The 15,981-nt window shown below is 40.7% G+C and overlaps 1 long non-coding RNA gene across 1 annotated transcript; it reads right to left on the bottom strand.

Moving 5' to 3' along the window:
* Positions 1-491: 491 nt before the first annotated feature.
* LOC133955750 (uncharacterized) lies at positions 492-1,703 on the bottom strand. Its single transcript, XR_009920903.1, has 4 exons — positions 1,485-1,703; positions 1,092-1,291; positions 868-986; positions 492-778 (listed from the first exon to the last, which is right to left on the bottom strand). It is a non-coding gene; the product is annotated as an uncharacterized LOC133955750 (long non-coding RNA).
* Between the last annotated feature and the right edge of the window lie 14,278 nt (positions 1,704-15,981).

Below are 15,981 nucleotides of genomic sequence, written 5' to 3'. Positions count from 1 at the left end.
CGAAAAATTTAATTGATGTATACATCTGTCCTCCACACTACAAGTCTCACTTAAATGATATACTGTCCCTGTGCTTTATCCCTTGTGAGGGCCCAGCCTGTGAGCAGGGCCCCACATGGCTGAGGACAGCCAGACAGAGGAAAATAAGGGGCGTGGTGTTATCTAATTAGCATTTGACTCCGGGCGAAGCCGCTGCTGATTCTCGATTCCCCATTGGAGGAAACCAACCCGGAAAGTCACTCGTGATTGGTTGGTAGAAGTGTTGCCATTGGTCACCCTGGGTCATGCAGCACACACGTGGGGTAAACCCCTCCCACACAACATTTATAATAAAAATTAATTTATAGTTGTTACTAATAATATATATAATATTTAATAATTTATTTGTAAGCCTTTACCAAAAGCAATGCAGTTAATTAAGATATTCATTCATTTGATGCTTGATGTAATATGTGAACATATTGTACAGGGAAAAAAACATGAACAAGGTATATGTTGAGTCAAAGCTTTATTTACATACAGCACAAATATTGTACAAACACAACTGGCCTAGCCAGTGAAAAGCTAATCAGGTGAAGCTTGAAATGTCTCTTTGCAGCCTCTGGGTCATATGTTCTTTGTGGGACTCTGTCCGAATCTGCCCCAGTGTGTAGACATCTGTGGTGTGTAGCTGTGAGATCCAGTGTAGCTTCTGGTCTTATTTGAAGTGTGGCACACAGGTTGTTGAGCTCCTGGCTGTGGAAGGATGGATCGATGTCATCTGTCCCGCTTCAATCAGCTGTAGACACAATCAGTACAATTAGCACAGTTCAATGACAACATACACCTACATGCATCTGAAAAATGATTTAATGAATCTAACCTTACCCTCTTTCTTCTCTGCCGTCTCCTGAACGCCTCAATGCTGAGGCAAGGTCCGGTTGGTTGTACTGGAAGCTCCTTCATACCGGCTCATAATGGGTCTTAGGACGTCATAGTACAGGCAGCTGTAAAACAATATGAGAAACATGAGTTTATTATTAATAAACGGAAATAGCCTTGCTGCATCACCGTTGGAAGATCCACAGCAAAAATCCTAAACACATACTTACGCACTGCAAATGCGGACTTTCAGCGAGTCTCGGCGTAATGTGCAGTGACTGCGTCATTGTGTGCAGGAATCCGGCTGTGAAAACTATGAAATGGATCAGATAAAGTAAAGCTGGAGGATGTATTTTAAACAGAACAGCTCTTCTTTATTCATTCCCTCGCTCCGCCGGCCATTTTCATCACAGCTATGAGGGAGAGTTTCCTACAAACAAACAAAAACCACGTTTATGAAAAATGTTACAGAGAACAAACTGTTCATACATATTCAAACATGCACTAGTTCCGCTAAAGCACTCGATGCTTTATTTCACTTTTAACAACTGTCGCGCTAATGTTCACACGTTTTTCAAATCTGAGTTAGCTTAGCAGTTAGCAATGGCTTCGCTGGGTATCACCTTTGTTCAGGGACTGTGCGTCCGTCTTCTCCGCTTCGACTCCTCCACACCGGGCCCTCGGGCTTTGCTTTCCCACGCACTCATCTTCTCCTCCAGGGAAACAGCGTCGTGTCGACTTCAGCAAGTTATTAAAACCGAAAATAGAGTCACTTGTACGGAACAAACTACAGGAGCCTCGCATATCTGCGGCAGACAGACTCTGTATTCACGAGGCTGTGATTGGACATGCCGATCAGGTGATGACGCAAACGACTGACGTCCGCTTTTCAGAGTAAAGCTTCAAAACTGTCCTTTTCATCTTAAAGCAGCGGTTAAAACAGCTTTTAAATTTACATTTTATATGGGATGAGTATGTGACTGAGAGGACCCGTTTATGTTATCTGGTTTTAAGTTATTGTACTTACATGATTTCTGCTGTTCTGTGTTTGTACCCTCATAGTTAAATGCACATATTGTAAGTCGTTGAGTGTTTTAATTGAATACTGAGAAAGTTTAATAAGAAGTTCAAATGAGGGAATTTCCAGTATTTTGGGAGGACAGATATCTTTATGGAAAGCCAGTAGGGGAGAGCGGGGTAATGTTAGACACCCCTGTATCTAGGCAACGGAACACATTTGTGGTCATTTGACCATTATGTTTAAAAGCCCCTCCCGTTCTCCCCTTGCTGTGAAGGAGAAGTTGGTGCTGGTGCTGTGGAATAAACTGTTGTGTCAAAACAAATTGAATAAGGTAGAAACACTCCAACATATAAAACCATGTGATTGATGCTAACTGAAGATTAGCCTGAATTGCTAAGAGATGTTTTCAAAAACGGTGGCTGTGGGGTAAAGTGGGTCAAATGCTGTGGGGTAAAGTGAGACAGTGTCTCACTTTACCCCACCATGAAGCACAAGTTAAGTTTAGTTTAAAACATATTTTAGTGTTATATTACATTATAAATGTTTTATTTTTAATGTCATGAACATTGTAGAAAAGCCATCATGCCAAGAAACTATACACCAGGAAAACAACCTGGGGCCATACACCCCTCGCAGAGATGGAGAGTGTAGCTGCTGAGGTCATGCAAGGAAAGAAGTCCTTAAGAAAAGCTGGAAGGGATAGAAATATTGACAAGACAACCCTCAAAAGATTCATAAAGAAAAAAGAGAAAGGGAAAGTAAAATCAGTAGCCTGGTGTGCAGTAGCTGAGGTAAAGAGAATATTCACAGATGACATGGAGGAGGAGCCAAACACTTGAAACAACTAGCTGACCAGTTCCATGGCCTTGCTCCAGTTAAGTGCCGTGAACTGGCATTTGAATACGCAAAGAAAAACAATATCCCTGTCCCTGCCAGTTGGACAGAGATCACATGAATCATAATAATCATAAATGTGCTTAATTGACCAATCCCCATGATTCTATTACTTCATTTCTTCCTGTTGAGCGGATTGGTGGTAGATGTGTGGTTAACACATCCACTGTGCATTTAACCAGCACAATTGAAAAGTGACTGTAATCATGCCACTCTGTACAGTGGTTGAGATTTAGGATTGTGTTTTGGATAATAATAAAATGCTGAAATGTGCTTTTTCAAAGCATTGATTTTGCTTGTGGTATACAATGTAATTAATTATAGCACACTTACTTGACTTAAGATCAATTTACAATTTCAGGTTTTATATCTATTTTAAGCCTGGTGTACCAACGCCAGACAGTTTAGAAAAAGGTGTTATCTGCTCCGAGGGAAACTATCCTGATTTGCATTTGTAAAGTGCAGAGCTTTGGCATTTGCATGTGAAAGCCTCCCCTAGGCTTAGGAGAAGGGGGATCACCTCCAAACATTTTCAGGCTTGTAAAACGGCAAGACACTGATAACAGAAATTTCACCAATAATTTCCTACGACATTAACTGGCACAATTTCTTCTTTTCATGCAGTGATAAGGTTGAGACCTTAAGTTTGTAGAGAAAACCCAACAGTTATTGTAGCTGCTCACCTCTGTTACAAGCCTTTATAGCAAGCTGGCATTTCCCTGCGTCATATTAAACACACAGGTTTGACAGTAGCATGCATCGAAATGCTAAAGGTTCTGTATTTATATTGCGCTTTTCTAGTCATAATGCTCACTCAAATCGTTTTTTTACAGTGTCATTTTTGCCATCCCCACTATTCAAACATACAGGCACAAAATGTATCAATGTGCATCTGTAACGGATGTAAACATGAGATTCAGGACTTGGTTTTGGGTTCTTTATTTAGCTGCAGACACCTGCAGAAACCCTTATCTATTACATAAAAACTAAACTCACCAGTAACACACTGTTGGGCAAACAGTTATTAAATCAAAAAGGAAACCCACATACCTGCAGAAACCTTTTTCCTCCATTCAAAAGTTTACAAAATAGAATACATTTTAATAAAGGCTGCCAAAATAATTGCGCGAAAACAAAATGGCGGCCGCATTACATAAAAAACATCTCCGTGGACGTTTTAATAATGTTAATTTACAGCATTTCCAAAACATATAAAGACTCAAAACAACAGCGCAATGTACTTTTATATACAACATGAAATTTACACCGGTCATTTATCTAGAAAACAATAAAACAGCACAGAGCATTTCAACAGGTGACTTACCCTCAGTGTAACAAAATTGCACTGAGGGAAGGAAGAGCCGACAGGAAGTAAGAACTTCGGGGACCACAAAAGTTGCTGCACAGCAACATCACTTCTGCAGGTAGCATTAACAAATAAAATTATAACAATAAAATTCACAAATACAAATTATAAATACAGTACATTCTTAAGTCTGTTACACATCACTGTCTCTATAAAAATGTCAGAGCATCAGGGGCTTAGTATCTCCGGTATGTGACAGAAGAAGACAGGGTCTTAGATCCAGTCTTTTAAGAGGCCTATCTGATTTCGATGCGGCAGAGATTAAGTTAGAACAAATTGAGACCTGAGTTTGAACAGGAACATAATGCGCATTAAGATGCAAGATTAAGATGCATTTATTAGTCCCAAACACATGCACAGACATGCAAAGGCACACTCATGCAGGTAGGGAAATTTAACCCCTGTTTTTAACCCATCTGGTGCAGGACACACAGAGCAGTGAGCGACCATGGTGCTCGGGGAGCAGATGTTGGGGGAGTAAGGTGCCTTGCTCAGGGGCACTAGACAGGGTAGGGAGACTCTTGGATTTTTGGACAGATCAATCCAGGTTCGTCTTTTGTTGTCTCTCCGTGGAGTCGAACCAGAGACGAACCAGAGACCTTCTCTGCCCATAGTCCAAGTTTCTGCCACTAGACCACCGTCTCACCTATACTTTGGATAGACCCCTCTTTAATGATGATTACATTTTTCCCTGGGAAAATACACTATTGTAGTATTGACAAGATTACGCTTAATGACTAACCGTGTGTCATTTAAAACCATATATTTGTTAGTCCTTTGTTTTGAGAGATGAACCAGGTAAAGGAAGAATCACCTCCTCACAAGTGTCTAATTTTAAATTCTTGTACTTATTGTAGGGGTTTATTAGAACTGTGTCCTCTTCTACAACCTAATCAGTGTCAGGTGACGAATGAAGAATGAACCTTTTTTAGAGGAATGAAAGTTACAGGCCTTCTCGGTTTACGAGCTCTAGAATTTAGAAACCCCCTCTGGTGTACCACATATACATGTATAAAAAGTGCTGTATTTGAAAATTCTGTAAATGTTAATAAAATCTGTAATTTCCTTTTCAAGGAAAAATTAATCAACATCTGTTTTAATCTTGAATATAAATATTTAACCCAATAATACACAAGTTATATTAATAGTGGAAATTTAACTTTTAATTGTTTTTACTTTAAGGTGCAAGTCTCTTAATTTCGGCATCATGAAAAGTAAGTTTCCAAATATTTGCCTTGGGATAAGAACTTATTAAGCAACTAAAGACTCAAAGGCCCAAGCATATGAAATGTTTCAGGGTGGATTGTGAAGTAAGGGGGTAACATAGACATACATCAACATACTGCACAACTTTTGTCATCACATTACCATGGCTGAAGAGTCTGCAGGGAAGGAGGGTGTTTATGTGTAAAAAAAGCAGATAGGGTTGCAGGGGCAGACCGGGGGTAGGTAGGTGGCTGCTCCTTAGAGGGCTAATATCACTAATATTTGATTTTTACCTAAAAAATAGTGGAATGAAGTCTGTACTATGATTTGTGATATGTGAATTATTTAGTAGTCTGAAAGCCTACGGTAAGGCCTATTGCCAAGGGTATAGTGAGTAATGTAAATATGATACTGCCTATCGCCAGTGACACAGACACTGAGGGCTCTGTAAAATCAGTGCCCTACAGAGCCAGTTAGCACAGTTAGTCCAGTCTCACTTCTTAAAAGGACAGGAAGTTATCCTAGGAAGTTTTGTTTTTTTCATCATGTGTTAAGATTTGTGTTAACATAGGGGATATTTAAAATGCATTTCTGCTTAAGTAATGCTCAGGGTTATTTATTTTACCGGGAAAGGATAAAAATAGATCTAAGAATAGCTCAACCTTGATTGTTATTTATACAGCTGCGCCCAACTACACTGAAAGTATAATTGCTATGAATTGTGATTGTGGCTGACCTGCTGTCAGAATATGCTACAGTAGCAGCGAGTGCTGTGGGTTATGCACAACAAAATCAATAATAATAATTCATCATCATCATAACAATATAAATTAATGAAATTGTATTTATAAAGTGCATATTCACAAACCACAGTTTGGCACAAACCACAATTAATATATATTCCTGGAACACGTTCAGGGGCTATTCTCTAACAAAGCCCCACAAAAAACGCTGTTTTCTATTTATACCTGCTGCTTCAACCGGGGCGACACACACACACACAGATAACTCGGGTTAGCCTCCGAGAGCATTGTTTCTCCCCACCGGACCCAAAATGGGATCTCTCCCCCACCTCCCAGTCCGATGCCTTCCGGTTGGGGTGCCACATATCCGTGCAACAGTGCTGTAAATACGTGCACAAGCAACCATTTCAGAAAGTGCTGCAACTTTAAACACAACCTAGCAGCAAGCTAGCGTTAGCTCGCTGCTGCTACCCGTAAACCATATAACTGGCCGCAGCGGCAGAGACACTGTCCCCTCACCGGCTCTTCCGGCAGCTCCCCACAAACAGCTGTTTTCTATTTATACCTGCTGCTTCAACCGGGGCGACATACACCCAAAGAAGCTAGCGTTAGCTCGCTGCTGCTACCCGTAAACAAATACCGACCTGTCACCGGAACAAACACCGTCACGTCCCCAGAAGCGATCCACTGACATGGAGCCAGCAGCCCGAGGACATCACCCCGGAGCACCCGAGCACCGTGGCAGGAACGCTGTGGCTATGCTATTAAGACTGGCTGTGACGTCAATTCTGGTCGTAATCCCATTCTCACTGTCGATCCCCCCAACTCTCTGGATTAACTAGCTGTTGTCGCGCCCAGATTAGCTGTTTGTCAGTTGTAAATGGCTTTGTATTTATATAGCGCGTTTCTAATCTTTATGACCACTCAAAGCGCTTTACAGTACAGTTCTACATTCACACACACATTCATACAGTGCATCAATTTGTAGCATTTAGTTATTCTATGGGGGGCCATTCAGGGTTCAGCATCTTGCCCAAGGACACTTCGGCATGCAGATGGGTCAGACTGGGGATCGAACTGCCCACCTTCAGGTTGGAGGACGACCACTCTACCCCTCAGCCACAGCCACCACCACAGTTGTCTGTTTTTCACACGCGCTGTGCTTCCTCTGCTGTTGTTGGAGTTGCAGGTTTATCTCCTGCATTTCCTTCCATAACAAGTAGGTTTATGTACTTAACTAAATGTCAGGACTCTACAGTATGAAGATGCGCATCTTTCGGTCTGTCGATAACAATCAAAGCCCTGTTTTTTTTTAAATATTTTATTTTCAGTTTTATATTTTAATGTGTACAAACAAACATATCAATATACTAACAGTATAGAGACATAACAAAGGACAAAAAAGAAATAACAAAATGCCCCCCGTCCCCCTTAAAAAAAATATACAAATAAATAAAAATAAAATAAGATACAAAAAATAAAATAAATGGTCAGTGTTCAAGGTCAATACAAACAACTACATTAAGTCATTGAGTGTTTGGTGTAAGATATGTACCAATATAATCTAAATATGGCTGCCAAATTTTCAAAAAGGTGTTATATCGCTTTCTGAGACAATACGTAAATTTTTCCAGGGGGATGCAACTATTCATCTCAACAGACCACCTGTCAATAAGAAGAGGGGAGTCAGATTTCCATGACACTGCAATGCACTTCTTAGCCACACATAGAGCAACTTCAATGAATTTGAGTTGTGTATTGGTTAGAGAACAGCGAATACTTGTTAAGTTCCCCAATAAACAAAATTCAGGGTCCACTGGAACATCTACTCCCGTGATCCTGGTTAAAGTGGAGCAGATATCATGCCAGAAAGGCCTAACTTTCATACACAGACAGGTACAATGCAAAAAGGAACCAACTTCAGTATCACATCTAAAGCACATTACTGACAGGTTAGATTTGAATGAGTGTAATTTTTCTGGGGTAAGATATAATTGATGTAGAATATTATAGTTAATCAATCTGTAGCGGGCATTGATAATAGTTGACAAGCTGTTTTGACATAGTTCTGTCCAAAATTGTTCGTCAATTGTAACATTGAGATCTGACTCCCACTTCATTCTAGATTTATGCACACCTGGTTTTGGACCTTCATTCAACAATAGGCGATACATTTTAGAAATAAATTTATGTGTGTTCCCATCACAAACAAGTCTTTCAACGTCGTTCATAACAGGCAGAGTCATTTCAGGACCCAAATTAGCCCTCAGAAAGGATCTTAATTGGAGATAACAGAAAAAGGTTTGATTGGACAAATTATATTTCCTCTTCAGGTGTTCGAATGGCATGAAAAGTCTTTTGTCGAAGCAATCTTCCACCTGTTGGATTCCCTTATGGTGCCATCTGTCCAGAATCTTATTATCAAGTGTCATGGGCATAAGTTCATTTTGCTTTAAATGTGTTTTAGGTGACAGCCCCACCTTCAATCCAAGAATTTTGTGAACCTCATACCATATTTTTATCAGATGCCTCAATATAGGGTTATCTGTCCTGTTGTTTACAGGTCTAGAATTGTGCTTATAAATGAAGTCACTGGGGACCTTTTCATTCAGGGGGTATAATCCGATTTGTGTCCAAGAGGGGGCGCCACTGCTCTCAAAAAAGAATGAGATGAACCTCAGTTGAGCTGCCAGGTAGTAGTTTTTAAAACTTGGCAGTCGTAGTCCCCCCGAGCCATAGTCCCATGTTAGTTTCTCCACAGATATCCGGGGTGTTTTACAATTCCATAAAAATTGCCTGACGTATCTATTGAGAGCTTTGAAGAATGATTGTGGCAGTGGAATGGGTAGGGATTGAAACAGATATTGCAATCTCGGTTTTACATTCATTTTAATACAATTCACTCTTCCAATCAAAGTGAGAGGCAAGCCCATCCATCTACGTAAATCATCTTCAATCTTACTGAGCAGTGGGAGGTAATTCAGTTTGTACAGGTTTTTGAGGTTGTTGTCTACAAATATACCAAGGTATTTTATACCATCCATAGGCCATCTAAATTGACTTGTTCGCTGGAGTTTAGAGTGATCAAAATTTGTCAATGGAATAATTTCACTTTTTTCCAAATTCACCTTATAGCCTGAAACATTACTATAAGTGTTTAATACAGTTTGTAATTTGGAAAGAGAGTTATCAGGATCTTTTAAGTACAGAATAACATCATCTGCCAGTAAATTAATTTTATGAACTGCCTGACCCACCTGAAAGCCTTTTATATCAGGATCTTGTCTAATTGCTTCAGCCAAAGGTTCAATTGCTAAGACAAAAAGTGCTGGAGACATAGGGCATCCCTGTCGACTTGATCTGCTTAAAGGGAACGTAGATGAAATCTTTCCATTGGTGCTGATTTTTGCCTGGGGTTTATGATATAAAGTTTGAACCCAGCTAATAAATAATTGACCGAACCCAAACTTGGCCAACACTTTAAATAAGTATGGCCACTCTAGCCTATCAAAGGCCTTCTCAGCATCTAAAGCCAAAGCTATACTGGGTTCCATTTCAGATTTTGTTAAGTGAATAATATTAAAAAGCCTACACAGGTTATTAGCTGAGAAACGTTTTGAAATAAAGCCACACTGGTCTGGATTTATTAGTCGTGGCAGGTATTGGCCAAGTCTGTTAGCCAGGGCCTTGGAAATTAATTTATAATCTGTATTTAACAATGAAATCGGCCGATATGAAGAGCATTTCAAAGGATCTCTATTTTTTTTGTAAATAACAGTAATTATGGCTGTAGAGGAGTGTTCGAGTCTTAGAGGCCAAGTTGATGACATCCATGAGAAGTGGGAGGAGTAAGTCCTTAAATTCCCTGTAAAATTCTGGAGGGAACCCATCTTCTCCTGGTGATTTGTTTGCTTGTAATGAGCCCAGAGCTTTTTCAATTTCTTTTTGTGTAAAGGGCAGATCAAGACTATTTTGATCTTCTTGGCCAAGTTTGGGCAGTTCAATCATGGACAAAAATTCATCAATGCTACTCAGATTCTCTGGTGGTTCTGATGTGTATAAATGTGTGTAAAATTGTTTGAATACATCATTAATTTCTGTTGGGTTATGTGATACAGAACCTGTTTCAGTTTGGATTGAATTAATCGTCCTAGAGGTTTCTTCTTTTCTCAGTTGCCAAGACAGAATTTTGTGCGCCTTCTCTCCCAATTCATAGTATCTCTGCTTGTTTCTTAGAATGTTTTTTTCAATTTTGTAAGTATGCAAAGTATTGTATCTCAGCTTTTTATTTACCAAAGACTGGTGTACATCTTTAGACCTTGATTTTTGAAACTCCTTTTCCAGTTTCAAAATGTCTCCTTCCAATTCTTCTATTTCTGCCATGTATTTCTTTTTGATACCTTTGGTATAAGAGATTATTTGTCCCCTTAAAAAGGCTTTTAGTGTGTCCCATAATATAAAACTATTGGGAGAAGAAGCACAATTTGTCTCACAGAATAGCCCAATCTGATCTCTTATAAATTTGCAGAAATCTGGCTTTTGAAGGAGAGTAGGGTTCAGACGCCACCTATACATATTAGTAGTTTTTTCAGGCATATAAATGAACAGGGTCAGAGGTGAGTGATCTGATAATATTCTGGACAAGTACTCAGATTCTACTGCTCTGTGGATCAGCTGTGACGACCACAGGAAAAGATCAATCCGAGTAAAAGAGTTGTGGCGACCAGAGTAAAAAGAATAATCTCGGGTTTGAGGGTGCATTTGTCTCCACACATCAGTTAAGTTTAGTTCCTTAATGAATTCTATTGTAATTTTGGTTGCTTTAGATTTGGATACCAATAGAGCTGACTTATCTAGAACAGGATCCAGGCAGAAATTAAAGTCACCCCCCATAAGAATGTTTTGCCGTCCTGCCGACACCTTCAGGAATATATCCTGAACAAATGACTCATCGTCATAATTGGGTGCATACAAATTTAAGAGGGTCCAGGGTTCCGAGTAGATCTGACAATTCACCAAAACATATCTCCCCAATGTATCAACAATGGTTTCTCCAATTGTTACAGGTGTGTTCTTATTTATCAAGATGGCCACTCCCCTAGCTTTAGAGTTAAAGGATGATGATATTACATGCCCTATCCAATCCCTTTTCAATTTTCTATGCTCCAGGGGCACCAGATGGGTTTCCTGTATAAAGGCAATGTCTATTTTCAATTTTTTCAAATGTGTTAGTACCCTCTTCCGTTTAATAGGTCCTTTTAACCCATTCACATTGAAGCTCACAAATTTAACCACCCTGTTCATCACTAGCAAATGATTCTACAGAGATATTGCCCCTTCCATAAGAAAATGTGTCCCCTACGACCAAATAGTGTAAAGTAAAGCACTGACCAAATGAAAAACGGTAAAAGACAACAAGAACGGTAACATCCCTCCCCTCCCACCCCACCTTATGCCTCCCCGAACCTGGCACATAGCATCCCGTGTTCATCTCAAAGGGAGCTACTGGGCAAGTAACTAGAATATGTTACCACTAGCCCCCTCCCCGCGACAATATAGTAACATTAATTATATGATACCGCGATATAAACAGTATCAGCACCTCAAGTTGTGCGAACATGGCAGCAGTTCAAAGTGGACCGTTGTAATATAGTGTATATAAGACAAAATGCAAAAAGTCCCAATGCTGTGAGCAGCTGGTTAGCTGCTTTGAACAAATAGTTGCCTCAACTCGGCGCAACCGTGAATTAAATGAAGAATGTCAGTGTGTGGATCTACTCCCCTTCTCGTACATTATTCCTTTCCAGGGACTTCGCCGCCTCCTTCGGGTCTGCGAATATCTTGGGTTGCCGGCCATCCCGGGGTAAACATAAAGCTTCTCTGAAGGCACGGCGCTGAGCCATTACCTCGCTGGTGTATTCCGGGAAGACAAGGACCTTTTCTCCCTTGTACTCCATGGATTGTTGTCTGCCGAGGCGAAGAATCAACTCCTTCTCCTGAAAGTGATGGATGCGCGCTAGGATGGTACGCTGTCTGGTGCCGACAGCCGGCTTCGGTTGGAGGGAGCGGTGCGCCCGGTCGACTTTTACTGGATGCGGAAAGTATTCGTCGCCAACCAGTTTAGGGATTAATCTGGAGACAAATTCACCGTCCTCCTCACCCTCTTAGATCCCCACAATTTTGATGTTGATCCTCCGAGAGCGGGCCTCCAGGTCAAGCACCTTGGTGTGAAGCTGAGTGTTGCGTCCCGTCAGCTCAGTGCATTTAGCCTCTAGCGCTAGCATGCGGACGTCAAGTTCGCTAATAGCCTGTTCCTGGCTAGCTACACGTGCTTGCAGTTCGGCCTGCGATGCAGCGAGTGACTGAAACTTAGCCTCAAAGGCATCGAAACGTTTGTTAATGCAGCGCAGGATTGACTCTGATACCTCTTTGCACAGCTCCATAGGTTTTATCTGGAGGCATGTCCGACCTGGTGGGAGAATCGCCAGCAAGGCTGCAGCTATCGGCGGTCCTAGCTCCAGCTCCGGCAGCTTGACTGTAGCGGGATTTGGCTTTGCTGGAGACGTTTGGCTTCGGCATTTTGGATTTTCATTTGATAAAGTTCTTAGGGAGATAAACATACACACACTTTGGGTCTATGGGCAAAAAAAACGCGGTATAAAGATGATTTTGTAAGTCGCGGAGAGGAGCGCCGACCAAACACGTCTACATCCTTTGCATGCGCACTAGCGCCCCCAATCAAAGCCCTGTTGGAACAAATGAGTGGATTCAGAATGTGAAAAAATTGAGTGCTTTTACTTGTACGTAAAGTGTCATAACGTTTGTGTCATAAACAGAAACATTGTGGTTCACAGCGGAGTAAACAGAGAAAGATTTTATCCTGAGTTTTAATGTTTCTAGTATTAATGACCACTTAAAGCGTGTCTATTCTCACACATAGGCATACAATGCATCTATGTGCAGCATTGTCCCTATAAACACGGCAGAGACATTAGAGGTAATTTATTCTTATACTTAAAAATGGGATAAAACTGACAGATTGATGGTTAGAGGACGACCCACTCAAGTCTTTTAAGACAGTTAGTCAGACCAAACAGACCCGAAGGTGCATAGGAGTATAATGCGTGGACAGGAAGAATGTGTTGCCACCTTTAATTCCAGCTTTGAGCTTTTATTGATTATTACATTTTTCCATTGGAGAACACACTATTGAAACATTGACACGATTTTGCTTCATGACTGACATTTAACTGACTGACAAAATATGTGTGTTCTTCTTCCTGTTTGTTTTGAGAGATGAACCAGTCAAAGGCAGAATCACGTCCACACAAGACCCAACAGTGTCAGCACAGACTGATTACATGTTTAATAAGGTATAATCAATGTCAAAGCACTGCTGTGACTTGTGGTGGATCCAGTAATTATAGTAGATGTTATACTCTCAGCTTCCCAGAGGAAGCTCTTTATGAGTCAACAGATTAAGCAATCTTCCCACAGTTCCTGGGAGAGGATACTGTACATGCTGCAGCAAATTACAGGCCCATTACTAACACTGTTTCTAAACCCACTGGAAACTATGTAAGCAGTCAGTATGATATTAGATAGGTCTCTCTTTAGTAGCATCAATTGGTGCCCTGAGAATGTCTAAATCAATAAGGCACTACTATACAGTATGATTAGACATGGTATTTATTTTACTATTACGCTTCAGGAGGTTTAACTCACTACCGTTTGGACAAATTCAAGGTACTTCAAGCTTAGTCCATTTTATGCAACGTTTTGAGTCTACTCCACTATATCTCAGATGCAATTGTAAAATATTAGACAACCTGTCTGTCTACTGAAGACCAACTTTCTTAATGAAATTATTCCTTTTGTTGAATTAAGTTTGAACTTCCCAACGATATAAAAAAATGTTAAACTCAATTTTAAACATCTACTGCAGTAACATTCACAAAGATGCAGCAGTTTTCTGATGATACATTGAGTTCAAGCTCATTCAACAGGGATGAAATTGACACCTTTAAAGACTGGTGTTTCACCTCAAAAACAGGAAGGCGATGATATTCAATCCCAGAGAGGTGAGAATCAAAATGTTTTTGAAACAAGTGAATCAGAAATAGTGCTAACGTCTTGCAGTGGAACCAGGGGCGTATCAAAAGATTTTGGGCCCTGTACACAAGCAGTCTCTGTCAGCCCCCTTCTTCTCGATTAATTTTATGGGTGGAGGGTAGAGTCTTTGTCCAGGTTGGGAAGAAGAGGTGTAATAGCTGTGGAGGGGGGTTGGGAATGTGGGGTAGGGTTAGAACTGGTCCATTGTCTGTCAAATCTGCAGTAAAAGTAATTCTGGTCTTTTGCAAGTTTAAGGTCTTCCAAAGAGTGGGTGTCATTTTTTCCCCTCCCATGTATGAGAAGAGCCGGGCTGTTCTGGGGCAGTGTGGCCTAGGGGGTAGAGCGGTGGTTCTCCAACAAGAAGGTTGCCTGTTCAAATCCCACTCTTCCCCATCTGCATGCCGAAGTGTCCCTGGCAAGATACTGAACCCCTAAATGGCCCCTCATAAATGCTGAGTGTACTAATTGTAAGTCGCTTCGGACAAAAGCGTCAGCCAAATGACATGTAATGTAATGTAATATTTAGAAGCAATGAAAAGTTAACAGCATTGCTATGGGCACTCATCACAGCCTCGGCTAAATCAGTAGCACGGGGTTATCAATAATCGCACCGCACGGACGGCGTTTGTAATATTTTTAGAGCTTTTTTTTTTTTTTACGCATTTAATACATGTGCAGAAGGACCTTCCAATATACCCACAATTCCGCCCACTATGCACTAGTCACCGCTCTAATGCAGTCAGACGGCAGCTGCCATTCAAACAAACAAACAACATGGATAAATCTGATGAACCTGGACGGGAAGATCGTGTTCCAAAAAAACAAAGATCGAACATTCAATAAAACCAAGTTGATATGTACACTCTGTGGGAAGACGTTATCGTTTCACAGTAGTAATACCAGCCTTAAGTACTACCGCAACGCGAAGCATGCGTTGCTTGGCGAGGGGGTTTCAAGTGCAATGCGCTTAACCAGACTCACCCGCAGGACACATTGGGCAAAAGAAGCGGTCAGCTTTACTGTCAGAGAATGTTAACAAGTTAGTTTGCCTCACCAACTGGCTAAAGAACGACTAGCTAAGAGGACCTTGAGAAGCATTAGATTGTGTCATGGTGTGGTGAAGGGTTGTTTGACAAAAAATATAAAAATGTCAACCATCCTATAAAAAGAATGGCAAAGAAGCTCAAATAATTTCTGTTTGATTTAAAAAGAAAAGAAAAAAGTTTTATTCAACCATACAATGGCTAAGAAGCCCGAATTCTGTTTAGGATGAAGATTATATTAATGTTCCATTTGGAATAGTAAAGAGAACTGCTGAGTTGCAGCACCATTGTTTTGTTTATTTATTGATATAAAAAGAAAACATTTTTTTTGGTATATATCCGTCTTTTGTCATAACATTTTTGTTTTCACAAAAATATACAGAGAAAATCGGTAATGTGATTAATCATGATTAATCCATAGAAACCTGTGATTCATTTGATAAAAAAATATTATCATTTTACAGCCCTAAATATTTTATAACAGGTATAACAGGATTGGTAAATTACGAGAGGAAGTCCTCCTTGATAGGTCCGCAGGCGTAGTACCATCATCCCGGGTTCAAATCAGGAAATGATTAGGAGCCGCTCCCAGGTTAGCCCCTCCTTCGACCGTCTGCTGGGAAAACCTTCATGTCATGACAGTGTTTATCCACGCATGCAAGCCAGATCCTTGTGCCTGATAGCCGTTCCCTCTCTCCACCAATCGCAACAGGTCCTGAGTTGTGTGTGCTCGGG

The sequence above is a fragment of the Platichthys flesus genome, chromosome 6 (assembly GCF_949316205.1).
Source record: "Platichthys flesus chromosome 6, fPlaFle2.1, whole genome shotgun sequence".
Lineage (NCBI taxonomy): Eukaryota > Metazoa > Chordata > Actinopteri > Pleuronectiformes > Pleuronectidae > Platichthys > Platichthys flesus.
Note: the sequence above shows the minus strand (reverse complement) of the source record. Positions and strands in the feature narration are given on the sequence as shown.